The 23,377-nt window shown below is 45.1% G+C and overlaps 1 long non-coding RNA gene across 1 annotated transcript in view; it reads right to left on the bottom strand.

Moving 5' to 3' along the window:
* Positions 1-831: 831 nt before the first annotated feature.
* Positions 832-23,377, bottom strand: part of LOC116991205 — a 254,808-nt gene continuing 232,262 nt past the window's right edge. The window contains exon 5 of the long non-coding RNA XR_004416711.1: positions 832-922. This is a non-coding gene — a long non-coding RNA (uncharacterized LOC116991205). The remainder of the gene's footprint in view (positions 923-23,377) is intronic.

Below are 23,377 nucleotides of genomic sequence, written 5' to 3'. Positions count from 1 at the left end.
AATCCCTTCTTCTGGCAGCTCCTTCCATATACCCACCATCCACTATGTGAGAAAGGTGTCCCTCAGATTCTCATTAAATCTTTACTCTCTCACTTTAAATCTATGCGCTCTAATTCCTGATTCCCCTACTCTGTGACAAAGACTCTGAGCATTCACCCTATCTATTCCCCTCATGATTTTATAAACCTCTATGAGATCACCCCTCAGCCTCCTGTGCTCTAAGGAAAAAAAGTTCTAACCTGCCCAGGGAGATATAAGTTCTAATCTCTCCCTATATCTCAGGCCTTTGAGTCTTTTTAGTTTAGTTTAGTTTAGTTTAGAGATACAGCATGGAAACAGGCCCTTTGGCCCACCGGGTCCATGCCGACCAGTGATCCCCACACATTAACACTATCCTATACACACTAAGGACAATTTTTACATTTACCAAGTCAATTAACCTACAAACCTGTACGTCTTTGGAGTGAGGGAGGAAACCGAAGGTCTCGGAGAAAACCCATGCAGGTCGCGGAGAGAACGTACAAACTCCGTACAGACAGCACCTGTAGTCGGGATCAAACCTGGGTCTCCGGTGCTGCATTCGCTGTAAGGCAGCAACTCTACTGCTGCGCCACCATGACTGCCGTGACATTCCAAGCAACATCCTCGTAAATCTTCTCTCTGCACACTATCCAGCTAAATGGCATATTTCCTGTCTCATCCTGCCTCATCAGTATCTTGAACAACTGTTCTGCCATTCTATTTGCTTCTGACTGATAAAAACCACGACTCCTTCACTGCTTTTTCTCCAATGCCAGTAACATCACCCAACATAAAGGTACTGACCTCATGCATGAAATTCCTATTGACCACGGTGTTCCAGGAAACAGTTTTGAAAGTTGTAACGGAAAGTGTTGGAAATACTCAACTTGCCAGGAAGCACCTGTGGAGGGAGAAGCAAAGTTAATGTTTCAGATCAATAACCCTTCATGGAAACTGCATGAGGTATCATAGGTCGGAAATGGGTTTTATGTTTTCAGGGATTGAGGGTTGGAGGGGGAGGAAAGAAACAAAATAGAATCTCTCTGTTAGGATGTGTTCAGGATTGCTGTGGAACGTGGAACAGTACAGCACAAGAAAAGCCTATTTGGTCCACAATGTCCATCTGAACATGATACCTGATTAAACTGATCTTCTCTGCCTGCACGTGATCCATATCCCTCCATTCCCTGCATTCCCATGTGCCCGTCTAATAGTCTTAAAGCCACTGTTGTATCTGCCTCCACCACTACCCTGGGTACTTCATTCCAAAGCCCTCTGTGTAAAAAAAAAACTTGCCCCATACATCCCCCTTAAACTTTCTACCTCACCTTAAAGCTATCCGTCTCGTCTTTGAGATTTCCGCACTGTGAGAAAGGCTCTGACTCTCTCCCCAATCTACGCCTCTCACAACTTTATGCACTTCTATCAGGTCTCCCCTCAATCTCTGCGTCTCCAAAGAAAACAGCCTATATTTGTCCAACTTTTTTTGCTACCACCCACCAATTAAGGCAGCAGCATTCTGGCTAACCTCTTCTGCACCCTCTTTATAAAGTTTCCACATTCTTCCTGTAATGGGTCAATCATAACTGCAGAATACTCCAAATATACTCAAAATGCTAGAGTAACTCAGCGGGTCAGGCAGCATCTCCGGAGAAAATAAATAAATGATGTTTCGGGTCGAGACTCTTCTTCAGACCCCTGAATAATATTCCACATTTTTAATTGAGCTATAGACAATGGGCGGAAGAGATACAAAATCTCTTTGTTCCTCCACAGCTCCAAGGATTTCTTAATGAGAAGATGTTCTGATTTATCTTTCTTAAATACAAAATTGATGCCTTAACGCTTTACATTACATTCCCGGTATAACGTTTTAGCTCAATGAGCAGAGATACCACTCATGAGCAGAACATTAAGAAATATTCAACTGCAACCTGAACAACTTGGGTGAAAAAATTGATTTGTACATCGAAGCCTTGACCGTGATGGAGATCCCTTGGGTTCATTCTTTGTCATGTCCCATCAATCAGATAACATTCTTTTTATCATTACTCCATTTCCTGACTTCCAACCAATTACCCAACCCATGAGCTGATGGCACTTGAAAAATTTGTCATCAAAGGAGTTTTTACTTTGATCCAAAAACTTCAAACAGGTTGATCCCAAAACGTGAAGGATTAACCATCGTCTTGAAGTGAGCTCTGAGGCAATGCTCTGCTTTGGCTGACAGCTTGCTGTGAAGTGCGGATGGTTAAAATGTGTTTGAAGTTTCTCTAGGCCTTTGAGAAGAGTTTAGGGAGAGGGAAGGAAGGGCCAGGCAAAAGTTAAATGCTGGAGCTCTAGCTGAGCAGAGGCAGCCAGTCAATGGCAGCAGTTGGAGGACTCGGGATGTGAGTCCAAGGATTGCCGTATGCTGAGGTACTGAGGCAATCCTGAGAGGAAGGCGGTCATGATATTCTGACTGATATCGATGCACTGCACGATATCAGTCAAAAGAGCAAAGGAGGTGTGGCACACTTTCACAAACTATTCACATTTGTTATTTCCAGATTAAATGCCACTGAATCATACGGCACAAAAACGGGCCCTTCAACCCAACTCGTCCATGCCAACCATGTCGTCCCATCTAAGCTACTCCCATTTGCCCATGCCTGGCCATATCCCTCAAACAGAGACGGAAACCGCTTTCAAAACATGGAGGGGACCGAGGGTCAGGGGGAACACAATTTCTTGGCGGCCGCGCGCGCATGCGCACACTCACACACACACGCGAGGCATCGGAAGCTTCAGCCGTGCGCCCTGAATTAGATTTAAAGCTTGTAACGTGAGGGGGACCGTTCCCCATCTCTGAAAACAGGGAGGGACACGTCCCCCCTGGCCCCCCCGGGTTTTCAGCCAATGCCCTCAAACATTCCCCATCCATGCACCTGTCCAAATGTCTTTTAAATGTTGTTATTACACCTGCCTCAACTTGTTCCTCTGGCACTATGTCACAATATAATGACTGAATCTTCCATGGTCATTCAAAGCAAGATCAACAGTTTAGCTCCTACACTGTGTCTCGTGCACATGACTGTTTTAACATCTTCACGCATTTTATAATGTAAACTTTTCTGCACTGCATGGTTGCAGTTAAAGGGATATCATAGTTATACAACATGCCTGAAACGGGGCAGCACAATGGCACAGCTGGTAGAGCTGCTGCCCCACAGCACCAGAGACCTGGGTTCGATCCTGAACTCAGCCGCTGTCTGCGTGGAGTTTGCACATACTCATGTGATTGTGTGGGTTTGCTCCTGATGCTCCGGTTTCCACCCACATCCTGAAGGCGTGCTGGTTTGTAGGTGAATAGGCCTCTGCACATTGTCCCTAGTGTGTAGGGAGTGGAGCGAAAGTGGATAACATAGAGCATGTGTGAACGGGTGATCAATGGTCAGCGTGGACTTGGAGTGCTGTAGGCCCTGTCTTTCAAACAAAAAGATTTGATCTTCCATTCACCCGGCAACTGCCGAAGGAATATGGAATAAAAACGACAGTGTCCAGTAACCAATAGTTCACTCTGACTATGAAGGCAGTAATTTAACTATTAAACAACTGCACCATTGCACGGTGGTGCAGCGCTTGCAGCACCGCAGACCCGGGTTCGATCCAGACTACGGATGCTGTCTGCACGGAGTTTGTACGTTCTTCTCGTGACTGCGTGGGTTTTCTCCCAGATCTTCGGTTTCCTCCCACACTCCAAAGACGTACAGGTGTGGAGGTATATTGGCTTGGTAAATGTAAAAATTGGCCCTAGTGTGCATAGGATAATGTTAATATAGTGGGGATTGCTGGTCGGCGTGGACTCAGTGGGCCGAAGAGCCTATTTCCCTGCTGTATCACTAAATTAAACTAAAAATGTCACTGTTTCTTTCTCATTGCTTACATCCTGTTGTTTGAGGAGATGAATCATTGGACTTGGTGTCCACCAGGATCCCAGAGGCTGTGTTAATCGGCACTTCCAAAAACGTGCAACAATAGAGAAGGCATATTGTATGCACGCTTTCATCAGTTGAGGCATTGAGTATTAGTCAGTTTTAGCAATACATTTGATGTATTGTATGCAGTTCTGATTGCCCAACACTGGAAGAATGTGGACGCTTTGGAGAGGGTGCAGAATAGGTTTACCAGGATAATGTCCTCATTGGAGTGTTTTAGATATAGGGAGAGGTTGGACAAACTTGGATTATTTTCTCTGAGGCGCCAGAGTTTGAAGGGAGACCTGACTAAAGGACATAGTTTTAAGATCAGATCAGAGGAGGAAGTATATAGATGTGCGGGGCAACTTTTTTTTACACAGAGGTTTATGGGACACACTGCCAGGAGTGGTGGTGGAGGCAGTTTGTTTCTTTTAGATAGGCACACAGGATATGCAGGGAATGGAGCGGTAAGCAGGGAATGGGAGTAGAGAAGATTAGTTTATCTTGGCATCATTGTTCGGCACAGACACATGTGTGGAGCAGGACCTGTTCATGTGCTGTACTGTTCTATGTTCTAAACCATCTTCTATTTTCAGAGAAAGAGGATTGTGTGACAGGCTACACCACAAAGTCAGACAGCACCAGCACCCCTCTTCCTTCTGTGGCAAGGCACTCATGGAAACAGTCCCTTAAGCTGGGATACTCCGACACACAAGCCCGCATCTTGTCTATTCTGGTCAAAGAGCCAACTGGCCTTCAAATCATTTAGACATTCTTCGCCCAAGCTTACGGGCACCACGAGAAGTATTTCCAACACAAATTAGGAAACAGAATCTCTGTTGGACTGGCAATAGAAGCCAAGGAATTATTAAATATTAGCAGGCATAGCGAGGGCCGTTCTTAAAGAACATGTATTTCAGTGAGCCATAGTCATTATCCAAGCTCCCTGCATTTTACAGCAGAATCATAAAATAATGTAACACAAAAAGCTTTCATTTCCCATTAATGAGCTTAGAAATCAAGTATGTTCAGGAGAAAAGCCAAGTGTGAGCAAGCTAACACCCTGTGTTTCACCCTGGGTAATTTAATTAATGCCTTTCTTTTACATAAACGGAAGCATGTGGCCTTGTCAGTGCATTGTTAGCTTGTTAGTCCTTTGAAGGTCAAAGGCTTTTTGGGTGCCTTCTTTCAAACTGTCTTGACTGAAGTCAACTATGTGAAAATAACATTTAAAGAACTTGTTCAGCTGGGGTTTAATGAGCAGGAGTCCCTGCAATGCATTTTGTTGTTATTAATAGCAGGAGATTTGGGAAAAGCAACATTGCAATGACACCAGTCACTTGGTCAAAAGAGAAGCTCTGTGTTACTTGAAAACAAATTGGACTTCATTTCCATAAACTACTTCTTTATAATATACAATGCTACAGACAACTCTACAGCAACTGAAATTCAGTCAGCTTCATCACTAGTCTTCAGCAGCAAGAGAAAATTGAAATCATCAGAGAGTCTTATCGTGGGTGAAACATTAACTGGTTTAACTTTTCACAGGATGAAATGAAAATCAAGAAAAAACTGCAGATGATGGAAATCATGTTTGCAAATCATAGAAGTAGACTTAGCCCCTTCGGCCCACTGGGTCTACTCCGCCATTCAATCACAAATCTATTTCTCCCTCTCAACCCCATTCTCCTGCCTTCTCCCTGTAACCTTTGACATCCTTACTAATCAAGATCCTATCAATCTCCACTTTAGAAATACCCAATGACTTGGCCTCCTCTGCTCTCTGTGGCAATTAATGCCACAAATTCATCATCCTCTGGCTAAAGAATGTCCTCATCTCCTTTTTTAAGGTATATCCTTTTATTCTGACTCTGCGCCCTCTGCTCCTAGATTCTCCCACTAGTGGAAATGTCCTCTCCACATCCACTCCATCTAGGCCTTTCATTATTCAGGCGGTTTCAATGAGACCCCCCCTCATCTTTCTAAACTCCAGCGAGTACAGGCCCAGAGCTGTCAAACTCTTTAAAGAAAACAGGGTAGTTGGCTGAAGAAGCTAACTCTGTTTCTCTTCTGGAATTAAAACTGATGACATTGGAAAATTTCAGAAAGACAAGTTTTATACAAGGAGAAAGAAACAGTTAACACTTATATCTCTCCCTTCAGCTTTACATCTCACTCCTTTCCTTATCTGACACTCTTTTGTCTCCTTTTCACCTCTAGTCTTTGTCACTTACTCTACCCATCAGCCATCACCCCTCCCCTCACCTGTACCCATCTATCACTTGCCAGAAGGTAGACACAAAAAGCTGGAGTAACTTAGCGGGACTGGCAGCATCTCTGGAGAGAAGGAATGGGTGATGTTTCGGGTCGAGACCACCTGCCAGGCCTTATCCTGCCCCCACCTTTCTTTTACAATTTTCTTTCCTCTACTCAATCAGTCTGAGGAGGGTTGATAGCTGTCTATCAGAACTGGGGAAATTTAGAGATAAACACAATGCAATAAAGGAGGTGGAAAGGGTAACAGAGGTAGTCTGTGATGGAGTGGCTGGCAAGATCTACTAAATGACAGAAGGACTGGTGACACCAGACAATGATGGGCAGTACAGGTGCATCTGCAATTCAATAAAAAGCCATCTGCAGTTTCAAATGTTCCAAACTTTTCTCCAAAAAATTATTTTCTGATCTTTTCTCCAATGAAATCATCCAGAAACACTTGTGAAGAATTTAATGCAGTCGGCTCTCTCCCAATTCCCAGCATTATGGAGCTCTGCAGGAAGCGTTGTGTAATAATTTTGTTTCCCAGGTGCTGCTTTATCTTTCAGCCACATTTCTATCGCTACTAAGTACTTCCTTTAAGTTTAATTATCTGTCAAATTAATTAAAAATGATGTATTGTGACAGATGATATGCACTCTGCTACAAATGATAATGAATCAGACAACTGCCTGGAACTTTAGTCCAGCACCTAAATAAATGAAGTTATGCATCTTTAATACCAACCATGGAGGCGGACAGATTTGAGTCCACTGAGATATTTCATTAATTGTTGTATTTCTGCCAGTATAATTTTTTGTGGGGAGATATATTTCTCCGCAAAAGCCTGTGGTTGAAGCTACATCCAATTAGCTCCGATGGTGGAGAATTGCATTCTCTCATCATTGAGCCATCTGGATGAAGGTCAAGGCTTGTGGGCACTGGTTGCAAAGTGGAAGAATAGTTGAGATGCCAATTAGAAGCATTGTCATGCTTCGGTTTTAGAGTGTGCTTTGGGAGAGGAAGGAAAGGGCTGATAAAGACGGAGGATTTTACATATTTTTTACGTCTTGGATGTAAATCAATTTGAAAATACTCTATGCATTATCCGGATATGTTTACATAACGTTTCATCCATTACGTTTTTAACCACCCCATGCAGCCATTTCAATAAATATTTTAACCAGGTTTCAGCTCAGGTCCAAACAAGTTTCTATCCACTGACTTCAATGTAAACTGTACTGAGGATATGACCAATTAAAGACTCTCACCAGCTCCTTGCATCTCCTATCTTTGGCATTGCTACCATTAGCGATGACCACCAGGGGCAGCACAGAAGCAACTCGAAGGTAGAATTCACTCATTAGGCAAAAATAATGATGAATTGTTACACATTGTCCCCCAATGACAATCACCTCCTGTACATTATTGATGAAATTAACATACTTAATGATTCAACAGCCATCTAAGTTTGGATTATCTCCACCATGCTTACTGGTGATTTAGATCTAAAAACTGGTGGTTTCATCTACAAGGTTCCAGAACAAAACCCCAAGTTTCAGATAGAGCAAAACACAAAACACTGAAGGAACTCAGTGGATCAGGCAGCATCGTGGAGAGAATGGACTGATGACGTTTCGGGTTTAGATGCTTCATCAGAGTGAATCCATCCTATGAGAAAAGTTGTCTATCCATTCTCTCCACAGATGCTGCCTGACATGCTGAGTTCCTCCAGCACTGTGTTTTGCTCAAGATTCCAGCATCTGCAGTTTCTTGTGTCCAATTTCAGATGCAGAGCAGACTGAAGATTCACTTGTCCTCAACATTCGAGCCTTGGTCCCCTTTAATCTGCTCCTTGAGGCAGCTCTGAGTGAGAGGGTGGTGTACATCTTGTTTCATTCAATATCTGCAGAGAATGGAACCAGAAGACCCAGTCTCCATCACCATCTATAGCAGCGTTTCTCTCAGAGCATCAGAGTTTAACACGAGCCAAAGTCAAAATGGTGAATGCTGGGCCCATTGTTGTTTGCGGTTTATATCAACGATCTGGATGAGAATGTATAAGGCATGATTAGTACTTTTGCACAGGACACTAAATGGAATCTAAAACAAATTTCAGAAATGCAATCGATGAAGCGCATGGTTTAACTATTCTAGATTTACACTTACAATCACATTTTATGTCTCCTGAAAAGTAAGCAGTCACCACGTCACTCTCTGTGGCTCTCCTACCTCTCGTATGATAATCCCCTTTGCTATTATGTCACCGAGGCAGCCAGTGTACAATTAATGACTCAATTCAAGATGTATGGCAATTTTGCACCAGTGCAACAAACTACACTCACTGAATTTTCTCAACATTAACATGAAGAAATAGTCCTTTGAAAATCAATGAGCCAGTTGTCTGGATTCAGAAGCAAAGTGATGATAGTCACCAACGACCTGAAAGAAAGCTGCCCACAAAGAACCAGTATCTCATGGTTCTCTGAAAGTGGTGAGTCAGGTGGAAAGTGTGGTAAAGGTCTTTGGCCCACTTGCTCTCAATGGGAAGGTTATTGCGTACAAATGTTGGAACATCATATTGTAGCTGTACAAGTCATTGGTGAGACCACACTTGGAGTACTGTATGCAGTTCTGGTCGCCCAGCTACAGGAAGGATTCCATTAAGTTGGAAAAGGTGCAGAATGGATACACCAGGAAGCTCCCTGGGTTTACCGGCTTGAGTTAAATGGAAAGGTAGCGTATGCTTGGACCTTTTTCTTTGGAGAGTAGGAGGATGAGGCTGACTTTATTGAGGTGTGCAAGATCTTGAGGAGCATGGATAAAGTGAACACGAACTGTCTTTTTCCCAGGGTGGAGGATTCTAAAACTAGAAGGCAGAGTGGGCATATGCTTAAGATGAGAGGGTACAGATTTAAGAGGGAGGCAACCTTTTCACTCAGAAGGTAGTCCGTATCTGATATGAACTACAGAGGAAGCCATAACAGTGGGTAGAATTACGACTTTTAAAATATATTTGGACATATATGAATAGGAAGGGTTTAGAGGGCTACGGGCCAAATGGGACTTGCCAGTATGTCAACTTGGTCGGCGTTGATTGTGGCCTGCTGTATAGTTCTGTGACCCTCTGACTCTGCAGGGTGCATTTTCCTTTTCCCAATATTGGTTATACATGGGAGTCAGTTCAATAGAATGCTTGACATCCAAGATGCCAGCCACCCAGTTGAACTCCACACTGCTTGGATTTTAAGTTTGTACTTGGATCTCGCATTCCTTGCCTAAGATGCAAAGCAAGTTTGGGAAAGAAAGGAAAATCAAAATATTTTTGTTCATGGGTCTTACAGCCTTAAATATCCCTGGCACACCAACTGCTTACGGGGTGTGTGGCCTTATGGTCAGGTCACTGAATCCGTTACCCCAATGCCTGCACATGAACCAGACATACGAGCTGCACCCTTGACAATGCACTAATAAATACATCTAGAGTGAAAACTTTTCTAATAATGGTGTCACTGACACCACAACATTGCCATTTGGATCACAAGTGGCATCTTTGGAGAAGGAAATGTCAAATTTTCATGTGCCCCCGTGTTTAGACAGTTAACACTTAGATGACATCTGAACTTGCCCAGAATACACAGCAAAGCAAGGACCATTTAGGGACTGGGAATAAAATCTAGCCTTATCTGTCCAAATTCTTCTTTGAAATACTTTTCTACAAAAGTATTTTCCTTGACTGGATAGCACACAACAAAAAAAAGCTTTCCACTGCACCATGCTACAAGTGACAATAATATATCAACCTAATCAACTGACGAATGATAAAAAGATAGATGTGGTGACAAAGACTAGACCAAATAAAAGTCTCCATTTCTTCAAAAGCGGAAAGAAATCTGACACCGAACATGCCTGGATCAATGGGCATAACCATAACAGTCTAAAAAGTGTCTATGATCATGACATATAAATAAAAAATGATGTATTCATATCTAGGTTCCTCCTCATGCTGTTAGGAGAGGGCAATGGTTAAGTAGCATGTGAGTAATTATTGAGAGTGATTAAAATATATGAAGTATTGTTAAAAGTCTGTGGGTGATTACTAACAAAGCCCTAACTGTTATGACTATGATTGATGGGAGTGTAATAGAAGTGGTAAATATTAATAGTTGCTGAATATTAAATGTATTTCAAATCAGGAGAAGCCAGCACATATTTTAACATAGTGTGAATTGTGTACTTAAAGTGAGCAAGGAATGTGAATATGCTCTCTCATCTTATTCACAGAACGCAGGGCAGTCAGGCTTGTACCATTGTCCACTGCCCTGTTCACAACATGCATCTTGCCAGTTCAGTGCAGGCACCGGCTGTGAAGCTTGGGACAACTGGGTATTGTTGGAATGGCTGTTCAGAAGATTCCTAATTGACCCTGGGAAACTGGCAATGAAGGTCCTGACAGGATTTGAATGTCAAGAAAAAACTCAGGTGCTGGAAACACGCAGCAAGACAGGCAGCATCGATGGAGAGAGTAAGAGAATTATCTGTTTTGGTTGGCCCGTTAGAGAAACGATGTGAAGGCTTTGGAGAGGGTGCAGGAGAGGTTTACTAGAATGCTGCCTTGATTTAGAGGATATTAGCTATAAGGAGAGGTTGGATAAACTTGGATTGATTTCTCTGGAGTGTTGGATGTTGAGGGCGATGAGATATTATTTTATAAATTTATGAGACGCATAGATAGGGTAGACAGTCAGAAATATTTTCCCAGGACAGAAATAACATAGACTGGGGCATAGTTTGACGATCAGAGGGGGAAAGTTTAAAGGAGATGTGCGGAGCAAGTTTTTTTATTCACACGAAGTGGTGGGTGCCTGGAACGCATTGCCTTGGATGGTAGTGGAGCCAGATATGATCGTGACATTTAGGAGTCTTTTACATAGTCAGATAATATACAGGGAATGGAGGGATCTGGATCACATGTTGGCAGAGGAGATGAGTTTAACAGCATCATACTCAGCATTAACATTTTGGGTCGAAGGGCCTAGTCCCATGCTGTACTGTTCTACATTTTATAATTTCAGTTGGTGGGAAATCCTGAACTGGGAGCCACAACCTGAGGAGATAGGATCGGGCATTTAGGATAAAGAGGGGAAAATTCTTCACGCAAAGGGGGGGAGAACCTGTAGAGGTCTGAGGCCAAATAAAGTCATACAGCACAGAAACAGGCCCTTCAACCCAACTTGCCCATGAGGATCAAAGTGCCCTATATACTCTAGTCCCTCCTAGCCTCATTTCACCCATATCTCTCTAAACCTTTCCAATCCATGTACTGGTCAAATGTCTTTAAAAGTGTAGTTATAGTACCTGCCTCAACTACCTCCTCTGGGAGTTTATTCTATATATCTACCATCCTCTGTGTGAAAACGTTGCCCCTCAGATTTCTATTAAATACTAGACCAAGTGCAGACCCGTTGGGTCTGTTCCCCGAACGTGCGGTTGTGGGGGGGGGGGGGGAGGTGGCATGCAGCGTCACACACACTAATTATCCCCCCTCCCCCCCCCCCCCGCACTCACACTAATTACCCCCCTTGATATTATATTAATATTATTAATTTGCTCCTTTTACCCCATAACCACCCTATCTACTGACGCATAGCCCCCAACGCAGTCACATCTAGAGAGGGGGGGAGGCGGGGGTAGAGAGTGAGGGCAGAGAGAGAAGGGGCAGAGACAGAGAGAGGGGAGGAGAGAGGGTGCGAGTGAGGGGGAGAGAGAGGGGGTGCTGAGAGGGGGGTGAGGGGGGGAGCAGGGAGGGGAGGGTGGAGGGAAGGCGGTGTGGAGGGGAGGGAGGGTGGGGGAGGGGATGGAGGGGAGGAGGGGAGGAGGGGAGAGAGAGGGGGAGAGGTGAGGAGAGGAGGGGAGAGGGGGGGAAGAGGAGGGGGGGAAGAGGAGGGGGGGAAGAGGAGAGGGGGGGAAGAGGAGAGGGGGGGAAGAGGAGAGGGGGGGAAAGAGGAGAGGGGGGAAAGAGGAGAGGGGGGGAAGAAGAGAGGGGGAGAGGAGGGGGGGGAAGAGGAGAGTGGGGAAGAGAAGAGGGGGGGAGGGAGAGGGGGAGAGGGGGGGGGGAGAGGAGAGAGGGAGAGGAGAGGGGGGAGGAGAGGGGGGTGGGGAGAGTGGAGAGAGGTGAGGGGGGGCGAGGGGGGGAGAGAGGAGAGGGGTGAGAGGAGAGATGGGGGGAGAGGGGGCGAGGAGGAGGGGGGAGAGGAGGAGAGGGGGGAGAGGGGGAGAGGGGGAGAGGAGGAGAGGGGGGAGAGGGGGAGAGGAGGAGAGGGGGGGGAGAGGAGAGGGGGAGGGGAGAGAGAGAGAACCCAAACCCCCCAAACAACCATTTGCAGGCAGTGCTTTTTTCCTTCAAACTAACCATAACCATATTTTCATTTTCAAACCAAATTAAGGGTATTTAATCACAGCTGTGTAGACATTTGTTCAGTCATTCAGAGCTCAGACCTCCATGTTGTAGAGACTGATTGGGGCACACCACTTCCTGGTTTTATAGTCCCTCACCCATCCCACCAGCAGGGGCAGCAGAGAGAATGGGGAATTTTGTAAAATCATTAATATCTCTGTCATATTTCATCGAAGGGAAAAATCCTCGGCACACATGCGGCGGAGGGGGGCTCTGAGCGAGGTGGCCAAAAATGACGGCCGTAGGTGGCGGCGTTCTCTCGGAAATCGCAGCACAGATCGCCAAAACCGGTCAAGAACAGAGTTTTAGTAATGTAGATTTCTACTCTCGCTTTAAACCTATGTTCTCTGGTTCTTGATTGTCCTACACTAGGAAAAAGACTGTGCATTCACTCTATCTATTCCACTGATTATTTTATACACCTCTGTAAAATCACCCCTCAGCCTCCTGAACTACAGTCCTAGCCTGTCCAACCTCTCTCTCTATCTCTCCCGCTCTGCTTATAGATTAGATACCTTTCGACCGCCGGCCCTGCAGTCTACGGTGCTTCTGGCTGCGGCGGGGACTTTAAATCTTGACCGCCGGCCTGCGGCCTACAACAACTTAAAGCCGCGGTCTCCGGTGAGGAAGAGCCGATCCTGGACTGACTCTGGACTCTGGTCCTGTACACGGGGGGGAAATGGAGGAGGACTGGCCAAATTTTGTGCCTTCCACCACAGTGATGAATGCTGTGGTGGATGTTTGTGTTACAGTTTTATTGTGGTTGTGTGTTCTTTATTATTGTATCGCTGCAGACAACCCAAATTTCCACCAGCCTGGCTGTGTGGCAATAAATTATATCTAATCTAATCTAATCTTTTGTACCTCGTCTGCCCAATCCCATCTGGATATTATGAAGGATGTTCAGTTGGTAATTCTGTTTGTTTGTGAGGCAGCAACATCAAGAACTGGAGCACAGATGACTGTGAGAGAGCTGCAGCATTGCACGTCTCCTTGCAGACACGCTGACAGAGGACTGGGACCACGCTTCCTGTCTGCCTCTCTGCAGGAGAACAGCAAGTGGCCCGTTGGGAATAGAAACGATTAATAATATTGCCATGGAATGTGCTTCCACCGCCACTTGTAATTGAGGAATCTCGATGATGCTGAATGCTAATTTGAGACATCTGGCTGATGTGAAAAATGCAACAGCTGCTAATTATCATCAGAAAGCTGCTTGCTTTAGTGGTTCTTCATTAACCATTTGAACGATCAGAACAATAGTGCAGAGACTAAACCAGCTTTTACATCGTCAGAGGAAGATCTTGAAAGACTTGCTGAAAAAGATGTCTGACAGACATAATTAAAAGCCTTTCTTTTGGCTTTGTTAGCTCATACTTAGAAGACAATTGTGGTTCAGCAATTTGATTTCTTTGGCATTCTGTACAACTGAATGCTTTTCAAATTCTCACTCAAGATCCTTCTAACTTAGCTCCCCTGACTTGCACGTGAATTGGGGGTGTGTGATTCCTTTCAATAGCATCTTTCACATCACAGTTTGAAAGGCATCAAGCTGATTTACAATCAAGTGGAGTCTCTGATTTAGTGGAGAAGACCAGCAGTTGATCTGTACACAGCAAGAGTCAAGACTCTTGATTCAAGAGAGAGTCAAGAGTGTTTAATTGTCATATGTACCGGCAACAGAACAATGCAATTCTTACTTGGCTGCAGCTTAACTGTCCCATTAATACAATAACACCACAAATAAGTATGCAGTAAACAATAAAACAATAAATTAATAAGCAGTGATATTTGGTAACTATTCCATAATAGTGCAAAACGGAAGCACATAATGCTACCAAAACAAAGTCCATAGTAGGTTGCTGCTGAGGTAGGGTTGTGGTTAGTGTTGTGCAGTGTTCAAGAGCCTTATGGTTGCTGGTAAAAGGCTGTTTTTCAACCCAGAGGTCATGGTTTTCAGGCTCCTGTAGCTGCTTCCCAATCGTAGTGGTGAGACAAGAGTGTGGCCAGGGCGGTGTGGGTATTTGATGATATTAGCTGTTGTTTTGTGGTGCGCTCCGTCACTGAGCAATCTTATAATGTCTAGTTATCTGTTGAAGTGATACCGGTTCAGCCGACATCAATGATAATTCCACTATTCTTTTACAGAGAGTACCACAGGAGCTTTCTTACAACCATCTTAGAAGTGAGGGCATTAGTTTTCACATTGCATTACCAGACAGTCCCTTCAACTTTGCAGAAATGAACTGCAGATGCTGGTTAATACACAAAAGGACACAAAGTTCTGGAGTAACTCAGCAGGTCAGGCTACAGGTGAGGAGAACAGGAATAGGCCACGTTTGGGATAAAACCCTTCATCCTGAAGGTGCGTTTCGACCCAAAACATCGCAACCCAAAACGTTACCTATCCATGTGCTCCAGAGATGCTGCCTGACCCGCTGAGTTACTCCAGCAATTTGTGTCTTTCCTTCAACTGTGCACCACGGAAGGGTCAGCCCACATTTTAGTGGTCAAGTTTATGACTTGAACACAGAACCTTCTGACTCAGGAGTAGGAGTAATGACCACTGAGACACCGACAGCAGAAGCCGCCGAGAGAGACCAGGGGGTTGCAATAGGTAGTTTTCCCCAGGAGGCATGCAGATGTGATGTTCTCTCTCATTCTATGAACATGCTGAACATGACCCAAATGCAAATTAAACCGAAAGACATGTTTCACTGCTGTTCACAGAATTGGTTTGCTGCAAATGGCATTTTATCATTTCTGACAGAAGAATTCATGTGCCTGACATTTTGCATCAATTATCTGTATTTTTTTTCTTTCGTTTTGTTCCTTGTCATGTTTTAGTTAATTTTGTTTTATTAAGTTGTGTATGTGTGTGGGTGGGGTGGGAGAAACATGCTTTGGTCTCTTCCTTCGGGGGATGCGACTTTTTCTTCGGTCGTATTCCCCGTCCCCGTCCCCGTCTGCGCCGAGGCCTAATGGCGGAGCTGGCGGCATCGGAGCTGTAGCAGCGGCAGCAACGGCGGTGACTCAACTCGGCACCGAAGCTGTGGCGGCGGCGGCAGCAGCAGCGGAGACCCAACTCGGCCCTGGAGCTGTGGCGGCGGCAGCGGCAGCGGAGACCCGACTCAGCCCTGAAGCTGTGGCGGAGGCAGCGGCAGCGGAGACCTGACTCGGCCCTGGAGCAGTGGCGGCGGCAGCGGCAGCAGCAGCGGTAGCGGAGACCCGACTCGGCCCCGAAGCTGTGGCGGAGGTAGCGGCAGCGGAGACCCGACTCGGCCTCGGAGCTGTGGCGGAGGTAGCGGCAGCGGAGACCCGACTCGGCCTCGGAGCTGTGGCGGAGGCAGCGGCAGCGGAGACCCGACTCGGCCCCGAAGCTGTGACGGAGGCAGCGACCACCCGCGGAGTTTGAACCGTCGCCTCGGCGCAGAGGGAGAACAAAGAGGGAAGAGACAGAGACTTTAAGATTTTGCCTTCCACCACAGTGAGGAGGTGTTTGGTGAACTCACTGTGGTGGATGTTAAATTTGTGTTGATTGTGTGTTTTTGTCATTTTTTAATTATATGTATGACTGCAGGGAAACAACATTTCGTTCAGACCGAAAGGTCTGAATGACAATAAACGAATCTAATCTAAGATCTAATCTATTTGACAGATCACACAAACAATACCCACTCATTACTCTTTGCTCTTTTATCCCCAACACTGTTAGTCAAGGTATCAACCTGCCCTGTACCCTCTTTGGAAGAGCACATACAGCTGGAGGTCTCGGCCTACCTTTGTGCACTTCCTGGTGTGAGCTCAGCTTGGGAAAGAGTGGCTGAGAAAATTCCCCTCATCATACTGTCCTTCCCATACCTTTCTCTTTTCCCACTCACTAATTATTAAAACACTAGTACTACTGTCAAACTCCCTCATAGAGTTCCTGTGTCCACTATAAAACATAGAATAGTGCAGCGCAGAAATAGATCCTTCAGTCTACAAGGTTCCTGCCGAGCATGATGTCGTTAAATTAATCTCCTCTGTCTGAACATGATCCATATCCCTCCATTCCTTGCAAACCCATGTGCATATCCATAGGCCTCTTAAATGCCACTATCACTATCCCTATCGGTGCTACAACCACCGCTCTGTGTAAAATAAACTTGGCCCGCTCATCTCTTTTAAACTTTGTCCCTCTCACCATAAAGCCATGCACTCTAGTCTTTGACATCTCCACCCGAGGCAAAAGGTTCTGACTGTATACCATACCTATGCCTCTCATTATTTTATGAATTTGTATCAGGTCTCCCCTCAATCTCCTCAGCTCCAGTGAAAACAATACAAGTTTGCCCAATCTCTCCTTTCTACCCCAGCCAGAACAAGGGTAGAGCTTCCCTGGTCCTCACCTTTTCCCTCACAAAGCCTCCACATCCAACACATCATTCTCTGAAATTTCAACATATGATTTTACTACGGAGTCACGTGAGTGACTACGTGAAGAAGGGCCGTCCGTCTGCGTGCGCGTCATTTACGTCTGAACGCAACACGCACGACGGACTGGCAGGCACTGAGCCTCCCAGGCCGTCGGGATGAGCAGGTAAGGAAAGTTGAATCACTTACCTGCGTTCTTTCGGGCTTGAAGTTTTTTCTCAGAGCCCATGATGTCGAGGAGACGGCCCGCGAGGATGTCGGCTGCCGAAGACCGCAGCTTTCCAAATAGCGGGCGACGGTCTTGTTCCCGACATTAGCGCCGACAGCAGAATCGGCAGGAGACTTTGCGCGGGAGCAGGAGCTCCATGGTTGTCCTGCGGGGCGTAATGCCACCCGCAAGTCTAAACAAACCCGTTGACTCAGATGAGTCCGGGGAAGAGGGATACCCTCTCTCAACGGAGAGCGTCTTAGGACGACTTTTCCCACATGGAGCAACATATGGAGAAGTTGCTCCAACAATGATCTGCTCCAAAGGAGGGAGCAGTATCAGCACGGCCTACAGCAGTGCCGGTGCCGGGAGCCTCACACATGGAGCAGCCCAATGTCTTCCCCATTGGAGGGGGAACTACATGTGGAAGAAACCACTCTGAATCAGAGTACAAAGAAGAGGGGGGGAAACCTTCCCAGGGACAAGCAGAAGAAAGGAAGTAAGTAAGTAAGTTTTACTTATATTGCACTGTTTAAGTCAACACCAAAATGCTTTACATAAAAGGAATAATAAGCTTCCATACAAACAAACAGAAAATAAGTGCTTCTGCAATCATCCAGGTTCCACTGGGTGCTTCCCTGGATGGAATCTAGCTCTTGACAGCCCGGGTATTATGGAGAACCCGCAGGTAGCAGCACCTGTTTTCAGGGCTGCACAAATGTCTCCTGTCTCATGGTCCATTTCAGTCTGACCAAAGCTAGAATCTCATTTAGGTCCACTAGAAGGGCCATGTCAGTACAGGTATCCTCAGGGGCCTGCGGCAGCACCTGTTTTCAGGGCTGCCTACGAACCTCACTCTCAGTGGAGGGGAGTGTGAATGATCAGTAGGTAACTGATCTCGAATTTAAAGTATGAACATACTGAAGCATCAGTAGGCGACAACACACCCCACACCTCCATACGGGGTAAGCGGTTCACTGAATCCGGTGGTAGCTTGAAAGCTGGGCACGGAAATATGATCAGAGTCGTCTTTCAAGGCAGACTCAAAATAATGGCCAGAATTGTCCTACAAGGCAGGCTCAGTATGATGAGGTTTCAGACCAGACCCAAGCAGAGGTCGGGAGAAACATGGAATCCACACTCCTTACCAGTCCTACTCCCAATCAAAGAGAGAAAATGAATCCGCATCAGGGGCCTTTGGGCTTACCACAAGACCACCGGTAGCCATGGAGGTAGGTGGGTCTGGGTTTACAGAAACAAGGGATTGTGGAGGAGTTACATGTTGGTAATTTACTCTTGTGTTCTTGTTCAAAATGACAAGAACAAGAAATTTCAGAACTGTTTTTTTTAAAACAGATAATAACGTGACAATTTTACTGCACAACATACACAGGTTCCAAGCAGACTTGGAACTCAGACTGGAATTGTCTTCGAGGCAGGCCCAGTATTTTGGGCAGGATTGCCATTCAGGACATGTGACAGATGGAGGATGTCACTTCATCCAGGTGTAACTCATTTGTGCAGTATAGACTTTTAGAAACAGTAATTTTGTTACGGTTTAACTACTGTTTTATAGGAGCTTCCTATAAAATGGTCACATGGCATGCATCGACCTCAAAGATGCATACTATTCGGTGTCTATTCACTAAGAACAGGAGACATTTGAAGTTTAACTGGATGGTATGGATCTGCCAAATGGGTTGACATCAGCTCCTAGACTATTGACAAAACTACGGAAACCAATTCAGGGTCTACAAAGGTCTCAGAACCACATAGTAATGGCATATTTGGACAATTTCATTTTGGAGTCACCAGAATTGGCAGAAGCATCAGTCAAAGCAAACCAAAACCCTGTTTGATAGAATTGGTTACCTCATCCATCCAGTTAAATCAAAATTGACACCTATAATTGATTACCTAGAATTTACTATCAAAAACAGTAAATATGTTGGTGACTGCCTAGGGGCAAACGACTATAATAATCAAGCCTGCTATGACCTGATAGTCAAATACTAGCCATCTATCAGGCAAACAGCGAGTGTAATTGGCAAATAGTAGCCGCATTTCCAGCAGTACGTACGGGCCTTTGCATTACCAGAATTACAGCGAGCAAAGGAACGAACACTCAGATTCCATGCAGGCAAAATTGGCAAAACTATGGATTGCCAGCAGAGGCCTTTGTTGCATAACTACGGTGGATAACGAACGTGAGAAAGCTCAAAGTAAATTTGCTTGAAAGCCATCGAGGGTTCTTCAGACCTATGCTAGCGGCTAAGGATGGGGAGCCACTAACACAGTCTAGAGCTGTGGGGGCAGATGGAATGAGCAGGAGTCTGTAATTCCCCAACACATGGAATCAATTACCCAGAATTGTTGGGGGCACAATTTGGACTCAAGGGGTTCTGTAGCAATATGCAATATGCTTGTTCAAATTCAAATTGATAACACCACTGCGGTGGCACATATCCACTAACAAGGGTGGTGTAAAATCTGTATCTTACGATAGATTGTCGAACCTCATTTGGCACTGGTGTATCAAGAGGAATGTTTGGGAAATCTACGAGGTAGATATAACACGGTGACAGATGCTGGATCACGGATGTTTAATAACAACACAGAATGGATGTTGAATCAGGCAGTATTTAACGAAATAACTACACGATTTGGCATACCAGATTTTGATCTATTTGCATCTAGACTAAACCATCAGTTACCCAGATATGTGTCCTGCAAGCAGGATCCAGAAACAAAGGCAGTGAATGCTTTCTCCCTCAATTGGGGAGGATTGTTTATGCATGCTTTCCGCAAATTTGTCTCACAAACCGATGCTTGACCAAAATCAAGCAAGACTAAGCCACAGGTATATTGGTAGTGCCAGATTGTCCTACTCAAGCCTGGTCCCCAAATATTTTGGGAACTATAGTCCAGCCAGTTATGGCTGTACCCAAGAGCAGGGACCTCCTAGTGAACCCAGTTACAGGGAGTAATCATCCACTACACGAACGTATTAACTTGTTGGTCTACAGATTCTGAGGAGGCCATTTCAAGGCATAGGACTGTCCGAACAAATACAACACAGTTCGGATAACAGATGTCTTGGAGTTTCCTATCAACTCTGTACTATAACTATAAACAAAGTTATAGTGCAATCAATAGTACCAGAGGCGCACTTTCCTCCTATCTGATGCTGCAAGCAGGGCACGGGTCGATAGGAACGCACCCCTTTACAACAATATTCATGAAGAGAATTTACAATCTAATACCTCTAAGACCAAGGTACACGGACACATGGGATGTGAGCGTGGTACTAACCCTACTTTGACAGTGGGGTCCGCCTATAACTAACCCTGAAGGTGGTATGCTGACAAAGAGTCCAGACACTGCAAAAGCTACGGTTGGACCACATGACCACCAATATGAACAACATAACATTCGTAATCAGGAACCTGATATAAACATAGCAGGCCAGGAATGCCAGGGATGGAGATCCAGTTCTTGGCATATCCAGAGGACCAACGGTTGTGTGTGTGGTGACATACTAACACCACTATCTGAGAGTTACGGAGAACCACAGAGGCTCAGAACAGACCAGAAGGTGTCAACACAAACCATCTCCAGATGGTCAAAGGGGGTAATGGCGGTAACAGAGTGAACGTTCATATGGTTAAATCTCACTCCACCAGGGCTGCATCTACGTCGGCAGCAAGAGCAATGGACATGCCTCTTGACAACATCCTAGTGGCTGCAGGATGGACGAATGAAATAACGGTCCACCGGTTTTATAACAAACCTATTACCGGACTGGGGGTGTTTGCACGTACCATTTTAAGTTCTGTCCCTTAGTTTACCCCCAAGGTTGGGAGGGGAAACTAGTTTTTAAAAACTTTTCTTTCATTTAAAGCATCAGTGTCCTTACTTAACTACGTAATGTCTGAATGCTTTAATGATTACACGCATCCATGGTCAATCCATTCAGTGTGTGACGCCTGGATTCGAAACCGGCGTAAAATCACAGAGCTTTGAAATCTTCACGTAGTCACTCACGTGACTCCAAAGTAAAATAGTAAGATTAAACGAGAACTTACCAGTTTGAAGTTTGATCTTGATTTTATGAGGAGTTACGATGAGCGATTACGTGCCCATCGCTCCCACCCTCATACTATCAAGGTCACATGGAAGTTCTAGTTTCTTCAATCTTACGATTCTCAGGTCTTCTTTTTATCTGTGATTTAACACCGCTGCTTTGAAGTTTGACGCGCACGCAGACGGACGGCCCTTCTTCACGTAATCGCTCATCGTAACTCCTCATAAAATCAAGATCAAACTTCAAACTGGTAAGTTCTCGTTTAATCTTACTATTCTATCATTAGTCACATCTTCCCAAACCCACCCACTTTCCACCTTCCACAGAGATCACTCCATCCACAACTTGGTTCACTTGTCCCTTCCCACCAAGGTACTTTCCCGTTCAACCGCAGGAAATGTAACATCTGTCCTGATACTTTCTCCTCACCTCCTTTCCAGGAACCCCAGCAGTCCTTCCAGGTGCAACAGTGGTTCACATACACCTCCTCTAACCTCACCTACCGCAGCCAGTGTTCCTGATATAGCCTCCTGTACATTGGCGCGACCAAGTGTAGACGCGCGACTGTTTCACTGTACATGCGCTTAGTCCATCAAGACCAACTTATACTCAATGCCCCTACAGCTCTTAGACTCCAGGATAGACATTCCCTCTGCTCTACCCATTGGCGTACACCTGTTTACCATTTACAATAAACTTCAACATGAACATGAACTACATTCCCATTCTCTGGAAACCCCAGGTAACCTCACATTACTAATCCCTCCCCGAATCTAGAAAGCTTCCTTACATTCTCGTTAATTGTAGCTTCAGCCCCATTCAAAGCTTCTTTCATTCTCACTTTCCCTTTAACTTATTATCCACATGCCTAAGAAGTTGAAAGACATGTGTCTGTATTTGAAGAAAGTTGCACAATTTGACCTTCTACCTTTATAGCATAGAACAAAGGCATAAAAAGTATCAAGTGAATCTAAGTGTCAATTACATAGGTATCGATGGATCTGCTGTTCCAAAACATATGACTGTGACAGAATAGTATGCTGGAAAAACATAATAAAAGATTAAAAGATATTTTAGTTTAGTTCAGAATTTAGATACAGCATGGAAACTGGCTCTTCGGCTCCCCAAGTCCGTGCTGACCAGCGATCACCCAAACTCTAGATCTATCCTACACACTAGGGACAGTTAAAGAAGCCAATTAAACTACAAACATGCACGCCTTTTGAATATGGGATGAAACCAGTGCATCTGGAGAAAACCCACGCGGTCAGAGAGAAAGTACAAACTCGGCACAGACAGCACCCATAGTCAGGATCGAACCAGGGTGTCTGGCACTTTAAGGCAGCAACTCTATTGCTGCACCATTGTCCACCGTAAATACCTTTTATATGTAAAACGTATATCCGAATTAAGTAATAGAATCATACAGCATGGAGACGGGGCCCTTTAGACCCACAGCACTCATACTGACCATATTCACTATCTACCCTGCTCCAATTAGGCCTTTCGTATCTAAGTACCTGTCCAAATACCATTTAAACATTGTAAATGTGTCTATCCCAACCACCCCCTTTAGCAGCTCGTTCCAGATAACACCACCCGGTGTGTGAAAACCTCCCTCTTTCACATTTTTACCCTCTCACCTTAAACCTGTCCCTTCCAGTTCTGGTCTCATTTGCCCTGGGGCAAAAGCTCTTACCATTTATAACACCTGTGCCCCTCATAATTTCATAAACCTTTATAAGGATAATCTCTCAGCCTCCTCTGTTCCAAGCCTATCCAATGTCATTGTAACTGCAGCCATCCATTCTAAGCAACATCAAGGAATGAATGAATGAATTGCTACATGTGATAAGTCACAGTGAAATTCTTTACTTGCGTACCCACGGTATGCAAATAGTCGCTACATAAGGGTACTGACATAGTTACAAAGTATACACAGTATCTGTGCCAGGTCCCCCTTTGTTCTCCCCCCCCCC

This window comes from Amblyraja radiata, chromosome 33 (genome assembly GCF_010909765.2).
Source record: "Amblyraja radiata isolate CabotCenter1 chromosome 33, sAmbRad1.1.pri, whole genome shotgun sequence".
In the NCBI taxonomy this organism is placed as follows: Eukaryota; Metazoa; Chordata; class Chondrichthyes; order Rajiformes; family Rajidae; genus Amblyraja; species Amblyraja radiata.
Note: the sequence above shows the minus strand (reverse complement) of the source record. Positions and strands in the feature narration are given on the sequence as shown.